A 13,440-nucleotide genomic window follows, 5' to 3' on the forward strand; every position below is an offset into this window, starting at 1 on the left:
TCAAGAAAAATGGAAGTGAGTGAATGCTGTTGATTATATCAAGATCTGTGGCTGAGCACAGACCACATTTAACACCCTACAAGAGCCACAGAAAAGGTTATCTCTATATACATATCACGGCCCAGTAAAATGTGTCATTCTGATAGAATGTTTGTCATACACCATCTCCTGCAACATCTCATTTGACCAGTGAACAGGCCCCAGCATATGATGAATTTCTGTGGAAAATAAATTCTCTCTAATCCACAACAAGGTGAAACAGATCAGATGCATACCATCACACTAATCTGACAGCCTCCAAACAGTCTCTGTATACACCCAGGAAATCTTTGATATTCCATTCCATTCTCTGCTGGCCTTGGTAAACTGTCATTGTCTCTACAACATATGCAATGGCTCAGATTTCTTGTCTTCCATATCACTGTTGCTTTTTTCCTACTGCAGTGTTCATGTTAGGTGCCAATATAATTGCATCTGCTTTGGTTGAAATGGACACTTCATGGACTAGAGCACACAGCATCCCTTGCAGCTACAGTCAATTTTCTTACTGGTCTGACGTGGCCTGACTCAAATGCCTCTCCTGTGCAAAGCTTTTTCTCAAGAAGTAGCACTTGCAACTTACACCAGTTACTTACTGGATGTTTTCCAATCTTTCTTCCCTTACAGCTTTTACCCTCTACAGTTCACTTGAATGTTATAGAGGTTATTCCCTGATGCCTGAATACATTTCCTGCCATCCAGTCCCTTCCTCTTGTCAGTGTTTTTCATATATTCCTTTCCTCACAGATTTTATAGACTATCTCCTCATTTGTTACCATATCAGTCCACCTAATTTTCATCACTCTTTTGTAGCATCACTTCTCAAATGCTTCAATTCTCTTCTGTTCCTGTTTTCACTACCATACAAAGCTGTTCTCCAAACACACATTCTTGGCAATGAACATGGATAACAACACAGATTAGCATTAATACTCAACTTCTGTTTTAAAGCTCAAAGAAAGCAAACATCACACCACCAAGTACTCTCATTAGATGTGTATCAAAGGGAATGCATAATTACAATGCTCACTTTTTACCACAAATTTAGAAATAAGGTTGCAATATTTTGGATAATACAATAAGCAAATGATGTGAAAGTTATGCACGCTGTTACCCCAATAGCGTTGGAGGGGGGGGGGGGAGCTTATCACGCACAAACCAAAGCCACAGCAGTAAGTTTGCATCACTTTTTCATACACAACTAAATGTTTTAACATGTTGACAACCATAAAGACGCTCATGGCCAGTCATACAACATGCAGGATACAATGTGATTACATTCTGTGCATATTTAGACAGATGTTGAAAGTAACTTTGCCAGGAGGTACGATTAAACGAAATATAGCACCAACATGTGAACTGTTCTCACAATTACTTTCAATGCTGCAACCTCACCTTCAACATGTGCAATGGCGTGCATCTAGCTGCTTGAAACCTCCAACTGTAGCACACCACAAAAATAACCAGCTAATATTTTGAAAGCTGTCTGTCTCTAAACTAGCTGGTTACCTACATATTCCTAAATTAACCCAAACATGCCCTCTATTCCATAAAAACAATTGCCTATTCACATATACACAGGGTACTAAAAAAGTTACATGGAATGCACAAAACGTAATGAACTCTGCAAAACACTACACGCACAATAGTACAGCTTATGTATTAATTTCACAGAAATGTTTCACTTACTATAGAGAGTTGAAAAGTATTATCGCATACTATGAATCGCTATTGTCTAATACTAGCTGGAACATCAGTTAGTGAAAAACATTTACCAATAACTTAAAAACGTATATGTGCTAACTGTTCTGAAGACACACTGCACATGTGCAGTAAACTATATCGTTTTCACTGTATCAATACAGAAATAGAATGCAAATTCACATATGTACCCTCACTGCAATAACATTGCTGTCTGTCCAAACTGTATAGAATATTTATGACAATTAAGGTGGAACTACTCTGATGTTATGTCATGAATAAGCAAATGAAGAGCACCTGCTAGTATGTCATTTGTAATCAGAGTATAACTTCATTGTGTTACCATGGCACAATTTCTTCGAAACAACTGCGAGGCACCTCGCTGACTACGTACCTAATATTTTTCAATCTATTCCGGTGGGCATAATGGTTTGAAAGTGTCTGTGAATATTCAGTGTGTGTCTTGTTGGAGCATAAACATTAAATTAGTGCCTCTAACAGATGGATGGCTTTTTATGGGGAATGCATTGTTAGAGCATTTCTGTACTGACTCCAGAAACACGTGATACAAAAGTACACACATTCACAAGGAACCACTTGACTGGAATATATGAAATTTCCCACTTACTGTGAGTGGTTGTCTTACTATTTGGTTCACGGTCAGGCCCAAACTCCCATATGTTGACAACCATGTGTCTACAACCTGCACTCGTACATCCATTATGTATAATCCTTTACATGGGAGACATTTTACTTGACACTCGCTTGCCCGGTGTCAGCAGATAAATATGATATTGCAGTGCGCGTGTTATTTCGAATTATGAATTCACAATCATACAGATACTTTAGTATCATACTTGAGTGCAAGGTTTCAAAAGGCAATGATGTTTATGGTATTCAGTGTCCCACATGTTGTCTAACACGCAACCACAATATTGACTGCTAATGGTAACAGGGGCTGGAACTGGAGGTATCCAATGGTGACTGCAGTACGAGGCTACGGAGTGTAGTTGCACTCCTTAGTTGACAAGGAACTCTTAACAGCTCTACAGTGCTAGTGGTGTCGATACAAAGCAGAGCAACGGCAACGATAAACAAAGCAAACCTTGCATTATATTTACAACGGGTGCCAAAGTTGAAGTTTCATCAGTAAGTAACCCAAGGAATATCGCAGAGTGAGAAAGAAGTGGCAGACAAAATCAACATTACAGCAAAATGAGTCAGTGGAGGGTGTTGTGTCATATGCGCACAACTGTGCAGACAATGTACGTGAGGAGAACAATGACTACACACACTTACAAAGTGAAGGTGATTTTGGAACAGGTGTTGAATCACATAGTTCATCATCCTCATCAAACAGGGAGAGAGAAATCCCCGTTTCCAGTGAAAGGTAGTAAAGGACAATCATCATCCAAAGAGCAGGTACAAAACATAATTAGGAGCATCAAAGATCATCCACAGCATAGTAAAAAATTATGAACAGATTTTGAATAATTCTGCAGAAATATGGATATGTAAAACATAATAAAAATTAAGGATACTAAAGGGGGACAAGGCGCACTGGTTACAAAAACTGGTGTTGGCGTGTTTCAAGGATGCTCGACAAAATTTATACGACATACATGACAGTGGTCTTCTACCTTATGCACATCAAATAGCGTGTGACATAGGTTACAGTGATTTCAAGGGAAACAGTGGATGGTTGTGTAACTTCAAAGAGTGCTACAGAACTGGAAGACTTAGGATAACAGAATTTCAGACAAAGCAATCAATCTGATGATGCACAGAAAACTACAGAATGTGCCCAAAAATTCGTAAATGGGATAAACAAACTTATCCCATTGTCCAGTAAGGAATTTGTTTTCAACTCCAAAAAAATTGGGATTTGAAAAGGAAATGCGTATGAAAGGGAACCTCAAGAGATTCTTCCTCATGTGTGTGATATAGCAAGGGCATTAGAGAATATTTACGTCGCAGGAAGCGAGAGTGGGTAAATGGGTGTAACAGAACTACAACTATAGTATGAGTACTGCTTTTGGCCAAAAAAATGGTCAAAATAACTTGCTTTTGCTCAGTTCCTGGTCTGCGTGTAAAAATCTTACTCCTTTAGAGCAAACTACACCTCCTGAAAAGCGTGTTACATTGCATTTCTTACCACCTGGAAGCACTGGACAAATTCAGCATATGGGTGTTTGTTTTTCACTGCAGATAAAACATATTGTCGCAGAAGAAGCTGAGTAGCACCGTGATGCAGTGGTTACGATACTAAATTGTTGCATGGAGGGTCGTGAGTTCAAAACTCACCTGGACTGTACAATTTTAATTTCTATATTCGGTTCGAGTACATTCTAGAACTATCCACAAATGTCAAGAATCATTGTACTGGAATGTTCTGTAGGTGTGTGTATATATACTGTATGTGTTCTGGCCGGAGGCAGTTCGCCCCGTGCACTTGTATGTGCAAGTGCTGAATAAACCTTCGTTAAATGAAGTTAGTGTTTGTCATTCATCTAAGTACACCTTCTTCTACGTGACATTATTATGGTGGAGGCACCAGGTACTGGAACTTGTGATAGTGCACATTATCGATGACACAGTGGCTCCCACCAGGCCACAACAGAGCCGCCGTTTACGTGGCGAGAAACCCGAGTTCAAGCCATATTCAACAGATCACAATCTATCGGAAACAGAAGAAGAGGATGTTACGATGACAGCAACAGTGTGCCACCACATGAGACATCCTTCCAAGTTTTCTGGTGACAATGGCCAAGATCCAAACAAGTGGCTGAAGGTATATGATGGGTATAGCCAAATTTAACAAATGGTATGACATCGTGTGTTTGGCTAACATATTTTTCTACTTGGAGGGCACTGCCTGGCAATGGTATGAGAGCAACGAGGAGAAGTTCACACACTGGGAAGTATTCCAGGCAGAACTACGCAAGTATTTTGGCGACACAACAACAGATGTGCAAGGCTGAAGATAAATTTAAGTGCAGGGCACAGTGTCCAGGAGAAACTACAGCATCGTACATTCAAGATGTCTTGGAGCTGTGTAAAATAGTGGATACTAGAATGAAGGAGGCAGATAAGGTTGCACATCTCATGTAGGGTGTTGCTGAGGACATGTATCAAGCCCTACTCTTGAAGGAGGTTTCGACAGCAGACTTCACAAAATGGTGCCAGTATACTGAAAAAATGCACCAAAGAAGAATTACCTGCAAGAAGTTTGGACAGTTTCCAAACGTAGTATCGATGTCTGTGATGGAGGAAGCAACTGATTTCAGAAGTGGTGTTCCTCAGATAGTGAGAGAGGAAGTTCCGAAGGCACTAGGATTGCACGGCGAGCAAAAAACTGAGACGCTTCAAGAGGTCCTAAGGGAGGAAGTGGAACACACATTGAACCCAATCTCTCATCCTTCACTTCCCTTAAAAATGGTGAAAAAGTCAAGACCCAGGTGGAGTTACGTTCCTACAATGCCGCATGAGGAACCTGTTTGGGCACCAAGGAAGACTGACGCCTGGAGGACACATGATAACCAACCAGTATGTTTCCACAGTGGATGACCAGGACACGTTGTGCGCTATTGTCAAGAAAGGCAGCGGATATTTGATGATGCCTGCGCCAGAAGACGGCAGACAGCAGACCGATCTTAGATGACGCCAACTCCGGAACGACGAAGATGAACAAGATGTGGGTGCAGAACGATGTAGGTCACCAGCGTCGCAAGCTAGCTGCTGGAAAGGGCACTCCGCAACATGCTGATCAAGGTCTCCATCACCGTTTAGAAGCTCCAGCCGATCACCTAGCCACTGCAACCTGGAAAACTTCCTTGGAGGTGAGGCTGCCGAAGAGAAAACTACTCCACCATCGATCACTACAAAAATGATAGGAAACTACATCGATATTCTCATGGATGGCCAACCAGCCCAAGCTCTTGTGGACTCTGGAGCATCATATTCAGTCATTTCAGAGAAGTACCACCGCCAGTTGCAGAAACTGTACTCATCGACGACAAAACATGTCTGCTGAAGATAGCTAATGGGAAATATGTAAAACCTACAGGAAGATGTACCATTCATGTGGGTGTAAGTGGCCATACACAGCCCTTAGAATTCGCCGTGTTACATGAGTGCAGTCATGACGTAATTCACGGATGGGACTTTTTGAAAGCTTCTCAGGCAATTATAGATTGTGGTCGCTCGAAGATTATGCTAGATGAGATGAGATACTGTGGACAGGAAGATGTGCATGCAAGCATGTGGAGACTATGTGTGCTGGATGAAGTGATCATTCCTGCAGTGAGCACTAGAAAGGTAACTGTCACGTGTCATGCCATGCATCAACCCATGGATCTTGTAGTGGAATGTAAGAGAAGCATACCACTGAAGAATAATTTGGTCATCCCAGCCTCTGTCATCTCGTTTAAGAACAGATTCGGTGAATTCTGGATAGTTAACTGTCACCGAGAACCGCAGATCCTTCCAAGATGCATGTGCGTAGCAAACGCTGAGCCATTAATTGAAGAACAGTTGAGCATCATAGAAACCACCTATGCCGAGTCTGTGGGTGAAATTAGTGTTACCACAACGAGACAAGAACTTCTCAGAAGAAGCTACTTGCCATTCTTCAAGAGTTCTCTGAATGCTTCAGTCCACAGGTGAAGAGCAAATTAGACAAATCGAGAGTGAAGCACCAGATTAGCACTGGAGACCATCAACCAACAAGCAGAGACCATACCATGTGTCAGCAATGTAACATCAAATCGTTCGCGATGAGGTAGAGAAAATGAGGAATAACAACATCACTCAGCCTTCACAGAGCCCATGGTTGTCACCAGTGGTCATCGTCAGGAAGAAGGATGGCAGTCAGCGCTTTTGTGTTGATTATAGGAAGCTTAATAAGATAACTAAAAAGGACATTTACCGTCTTCCACGAATTGATGAGACACTAGATTGTCTGAAGTGGGCTAAGTTTTTCTCAACCACGGACATGTACTCTGGATACTGGCAAATCGAAGTGGATGAGGCTGATTGTGAGAAACCTGCATTCATCACCCCTGAGGGCCTGTATGAGTTTAAGGTGATGCCCTTTTTGTTTGTGTAATGCACCAGCAACTTTTGAATGGATGATGGATAATCTTCTAAGGCGCCTGAAGTGGACAATGTGTCTTTGAGAACACTGTAATGTCATCTAAATAACAGAGACATTTGATGAACATATAAAAAGACTGAGGGCCATTCTGAAGTGTCTCCAACAAGGAGGACTGAAACTTAATCCAAGAAAGTGTCTCTTTGGAGCAAAAGAAGTCAAAATACTTGGACACCTTGTGTCAAATGAAGGCGTGCGGCCACATGCAGCAAAGGTGATATCTATAATGAAATTTCCTATTCCTATAAGCATTGGAGATGTGAGAAGCTTCCTCGGATTATGTTATTATTACTGTTGTTTTATCAAACACCTTTGTATCAAAGCCAGGCCACTCCAAGAGTTGTTAAAAAGCTGATGCTAAATTTATCTGGGGTGGTGCTCAACAAGTTTCTTTCGATGTGCTGTGAAAAGCTCTGGCAACTGACCCTGTACTTAGTCTGTATGATGAGAGAGCAGCTACAGAACTACATACAGATGCCAGCGGGTATGGGACCCGTGCTGTTCTGGTGCAAATTTCGGATGGAAAAGAGGTTATAGCCTATGCCTCTAGGACACTTACAAAAGCTGAGAGAAACTACTCAACTACAGAAAGAGAACGTCTTGCTGTGATCTGGGCCATGTGCAGATTTTGACAGTATCTCTACTGAAGGCCATTCACAGTTTTTACAGACCATCATTCACTTTGTCGGTTGAGAGGTCTTAAGGATCCAACAGGACGACTCGCCAGGTGGGCACTACGTCTTCAAGAGTATGACATCATCATAGTGAACAAAAGTGGAAGAAAACACCAAGATTTTGACTGTCTCTCAAGAAACCCTGTGCAAGACAATCAATACTTTGAATAAGATATTGACTGTCTCGCTGCACTCCAAGGTCTCTCTGCTGAGCCGAAGGAGGACGCCAAGGTGTCTCAAATTATTCTTGCCTTAAATCGGTCACAGGATGTGAAAGGACAATTTAAGGTAGTTAATGGATTACTTCGCAAGAAAAACTTCGATCCGTTTGGGAAGAGGTGGCTACCAGTGATTCCTTAACACATGAGCTTAGATGTTTTACAGAAATTCCACGACACACCTGAGGCCGGACTTTTAGGATTTATTAAGATATATGATAGAATCCGCAAGAGATTTTTCTGGTCAGGTTTATTTAGGAATGCCCATCACGATGTGTAGCACTGTTGAGAGTGCCACAGGAGAAAGGCAGTCCCTCAAACTACCTGGCCAACTCATACCAATCCCACCAGCTGAAACACCTTTCCAGCACGTTGGGATTGACCTCCTCGGATGATTTCCAACATCTGCTAGTGGCAATGGATGGATTATTGTTTGCACAAATTATCTGACACACTATGCCATTTAAAAAGCCATGAAAACAGCCGAAGCATCCGAGGTTGTTAAATTCATCATGGTAGACATTGTATTAAAACACAGTGCCCCAAGGTCGTTAATTACAGATTGAAGGAAAGTTTTTTCATTCAAATCTTGTGACAGAGATAAACCGTCGGTGCAACATTACTTATCACATGACAACTGCCTACCATCCGCAAACTAACGGGCTTACTGAATGCCTTAATAAGACCTTGGCTAACATGCTGTCAATGTTGGTCAATGTTGAGCAGAGGAACTGGGATGAGGTGCTACCTTTCATGACATTTGCCTGCAACACCGCTAAACAAGACACCAAAGGATTTATGCCATTTTTCCTGGTGCATGGGCGTGACGGGACGACGACGCTGGACACTGTTTCCATTACATCCTGATGACTTGGGCGACAACTACATCGGCCAGGTGTTAACCAGACCTGAGGAAGCTTGGCAGTTAGTTTAACTCCACACACCGCAGGCTCAAGAAAACTACTGCCGAAGGTACAACGTGAGCGACCGCCCTGTTGTCTACCAGCCTGGTTACCTCTTCTGGATCTTCACTCCTCTTCGGAAGGTTGGTCTCCCTGAGAAGCTCCTCATGCGCTACTTTGGACCTTGTAAGATTGTAAGACAGTTGTCTGATGTTACTTATGAAGTTGAAGATATTGACCCCGACACAAGACGACGAAACATCAAAGATACGGTCCATGTCCTTCGAATGAAGCCCTATAAGGATGCTGCAACCCAGGGTAAATTCAAAGCTCCAGTGACAGGCAACTAGCGGACAGGTGGCAAAGAGCGAAGTGGCAAAAGAAGTTCTAAGAAGATCACCGCCAGGGCAAGAATCAGTCATCGGGAGTTGGAGTATGGAAGACCGATGACTCGTTCCCGGACTAGGAGGACATAACACTGAGACGCTATTGTCTTAAGGAGGGAGCAATGTCACAGAAGAAGCTGAGCAGCACTGTGGTGTAGTGGTTACGATACTTAACTGTTGTATGGTGGGTCGTGAGTTCAAAACTCACCTTGGCTGTACAAATTTGATTTCTATATTCAGTTCGAGTTCATTTTATGAGTATCCACAAATGTCAAGAATCATTGTGCTGGAATGTTCTGTAGCTGTATATATGCTGTATGTGTTCTGGCCGGACGCAGTTCGCTACATGCTCTTGTATGTGCAAGTGCTGAATAAACCTTTGTTAAGTGAAGTTAGTGTTCATCATTCATGTAAGTACACCTTCTTCTACATGTCAATATTATCACACAGCCAGTTCACAATAAGAATCACAACAGACTGTTTCACATTCAGTTGCAAGCCATCACATTCCATCAGTTTTCATCACCCCACTACACCAGTATGATTCTAACATGCTTTCTTGAAGAGTGGATACCTAGCTGGATATCCCACACAGTTTCTAACACCCAGGAGTTCATCTACAATCTGTGTGGTGCAAATATTTTTGATCACTGTGCGCACCATTTTCACTCAGTGTTCACAGTGCAAGTTCATCATTTGCTTTGAACATTTCTCGACGGTTATATACCACAGAAAGTATCTCCATACATTTTCTGCTGCCCTCCAGATGCACATGGTGAGGCATGAGCAGCTAATATATTTCCTGCTGTAACTGCTAATGCAACACTTTCTTCAAGTGAGCCCTACTGATGCACTCAAGGGGCTCCTTGTCAGATTGCTGTGGTAGTATTGGCAACTTGTTTATGTTTGAGGCATTACACAATTGTAAAATAATATTTTAAAACTATAACATATTGTACCCAAATGTTCACTATCTCTTTAACCTCACCTGACATTTATGAGTTAAGCAACTTCCTTGACTACACAAAACATTAAATCCAGCTTACCTTTCATACAAAGATGTGTTTCGGGCATCAGTTGAAGAAAAGATTCAACATAATAAAGTCAAGTGCAGGTAAGTGGCTGAGGAGCACACAGTGAAAGGTTTATGTTTATTTCCCCTAATTCATTATAAGCTCATTATGATAGTATCCACATGGTTTTGGTTACAGATTACAGATGGCATTATGTGAACACATACTTTTATAAATCATGTAAATTACCAGTGTTAAAATTCCAACAACACACAATAAATTGTTTGTGTTCACCAGAATCCCTCCAACCACTTTGATACATTTTTATAAGGATTCATAAAGTAAGACCTGGTACAACAGGACCACATATTGATGAGATTGTGACAGAACGGGCTGTTACTGATACCTGAAGAAGTCAAATAAGTGAGTCTTGGTAAAAACACCACGATATCCATAACTATACAGGAATACCACAGGACAAATAAAATCTAATCCATTTTAGATGTTGACCCTCTTAAAAACAAGTCTGACTTGCCAATGTCAGGTGACAATTATCACTTCAGGAATTCTACTTCCCTTTTAACACCTTTCAACCAATTTTAGGACAGACTGGTTCTCGTGTCAGAACTATTCATGTCATCATTTTGTAATCACACAGTATGGTACACAATCCCTTCTTTTGATTTTAAGCTATTATTCATAACACAGAGCAAACTCAAATTACCAAACCTTAGCAAATACTACAGTGTTCTCATTTTTAATATGGAAAATCTAAGTTACAAGTTCACTTTCTTTTGCTTATCGCTGGAGAATTTTTCATGCTCCATGTTCTACTGATAAATATATTTATACTCCGTAAGTGGAGTGTATACAGTGCTTTACCAGTCACACAGGGTAATAAAAGTGAACCACGGTGTATACTCCACTTGCAGAGTATAAATATACAGGTCAGTAGAGCACATGGCATGAAAATTCTCCAGTGATAAGCAAACGATAGTAAACTTGTAACTTACATTGTCTGGATTAAAAATAAAATGGCTTAAACTCAACTTCTGAATTTATCACTTTTGCCATTATGTTGAGATCTACACGAGTGGATGTCACATGTTGCTTGAATCCACTTTGAAAGGGCACTCTAAAAATTGGAACATTAACTCTCTAATCATGTGCAATTTTTCAATTTATTCACACGAAATTGTGGGCATTGTTATTTCATAATTAGAAAAGCTGGAAGGATAAAACTGAAGGAATTTAACAATACCAAAAATTAATTTGCAATTGCTTTTTACCTGACATTTAATGTAAATAATAGGTGAAATGTAAAAATCGTGTTCAGCATTACAAAAATACATTACACTTCGTCATTAATTTTTCTGAGTGTTGTAATTGTTGAAGCAACATTCCATACAGAATATGGTTGCAAAGTTGCTGGTGCAAGAACACATACTTGTAAGTATGTGAATGACAAAGGAGAATTACACAAACGCGACTCCCAATGTTTTAGAACAAAAGAAAAAGATCTGATGGGAAAACTGCAATCTCCAATGTTCTGGAGTAGCACAAATACAGGGCTATTACAAATGATTGAAGCGATTTCATAAATTCACTGTAGCTCCATTCATTGGCATATGGTCATGACACACTACAGATACGTATAAAAACTCATAAAGTTTTGTTCGGCTGAAGCCGCACTTCAGGTTTCTGCCGCCAGAGCGCTCGAGAGCGCAGTGAGACAAAATGGAGACAGGAGCCGAGAAAGCGTATGTCGTGCTTGAAATGCACTCACATCAGTCAGTCATAACAGTGCAACAACACTTCAGGACGAAGTTCAACAAAGATCCACCAACTGCTAACTCCATTCGGCGATGGTATGCGCAGTTTAAAGCTTCTGGATGCCTCTGTAAGGGGAAATCAACGGGTCGGCCTGCAGTGAGCGAAGAAACGGTTGAACGCGTGCGGGCAAGTTTCACGCGTAGCCCGCGGAAGTCGACGAATAAAGCAATCAGGGAGCTAAACGTACCACAGCCGACGGTTTGGAAAATCTTACGGAAAAGGCTAAAGCAGAAGCCTTACCGTTTACAATTGCTACAAGCCCTGACACCCGATGACAAAGTCAAACGCTTTGAATTTTCGGCGCGGTTGCAACAGCTCATGGAAGAGGATGCGTTCAGTGCGAAACTTGTTTTCAGTGATGAAGCAACATTTTTTCTTAATGGTGAAGTGAACAGACACAATGTGCGAATCTGGGCGGTAGAGAATCCTCACGCATTCGTGCAGCAAATTCGCAATTCACCAAAAGTTAACGTGTTTTGTGCAATCTCACGGTTTAAAGTTTACGGCCCCTTTCTCTTCTGCGAGAAAAACGTCACAGGACACGTGTATCTGGATATGCTGGAAAATTGGCTCATGCCACAACTGGAGACCGACAGCGCCGACTTCATCTTTCAATAGGATGATGCTCCACCGCACTTCCATCATGATGTTCGGCATTTCTTAAACAGGAGATTGGAAAACCAATGGATCGGTCGTGGTGGAGATCATGATCAGCAATTCATGTCATGGCCTCCAAGCTCTCCCGACTTAACCCCATGCGATTTCTTTCTGTGGGGTTGTGTGAAAGATTCAGTGTTTAAACCTCCTCTACCAAGAAACATGCCAGAACTGCGAGCTCACATCAACGATGCTTTCGAACTCATTGATGGGGAAATGCTGCGCCGAGTGTGGGAGGAACTCGATTATCAGCTTGATGTCTGCCGAATCACTAAAGGGGCACATATCGAACATTTGTGAATGCCTAAAAAAACTTTTTGAGTTTTTGTATGTGTGTGCAAAGCATTGTGAAAATATCTCAAATAATAAAGTTATTGTAGAGCTGTGAAATCGCTTCAATCATTTGTAATAACCCTGTATATTTGAGGGGACAATGGCATCCTATGATTCTCCAGAGCAACAGAAAAGTACTCCCTATGCAAATCATGACTTCTGACATGAAAACAGCAGAGAAATTATGTCTGACGCAAAAACAATGGAGTCCATGAAATTTTCCGGAAAGAGCTGAACTCAAACGTTCACACTTCCCATGGTTGGAAGGTGAAGTCTCTCCATATCTGCCAATGAAATTGGGTGAGTAAGTCTGTTACACAATTACATAGTTTACATCATCCTGCACTTTTTTCACTAATGAAGAAACTTTGTTCCTCCTCAACCTACAATAAATGTTAGATGTAAGGGTAGTAGGTAGGTTCTTTTGTATAATTTATATATTATTAAATCAGCACTGAATCAGTTCCATTTGTCTTTCTTCTTTTGCATGACTTTATGGGGGGGGGGGGGCAGAAGGGGGGAGGAGGGGCAG

The sequence above is a fragment of the Schistocerca serialis genome, chromosome 3, assembly GCF_023864345.2.
Source record: "Schistocerca serialis cubense isolate TAMUIC-IGC-003099 chromosome 3, iqSchSeri2.2, whole genome shotgun sequence".
NCBI classification, from domain to species: Eukaryota; Metazoa; Arthropoda; class Insecta; order Orthoptera; family Acrididae; genus Schistocerca; species Schistocerca serialis.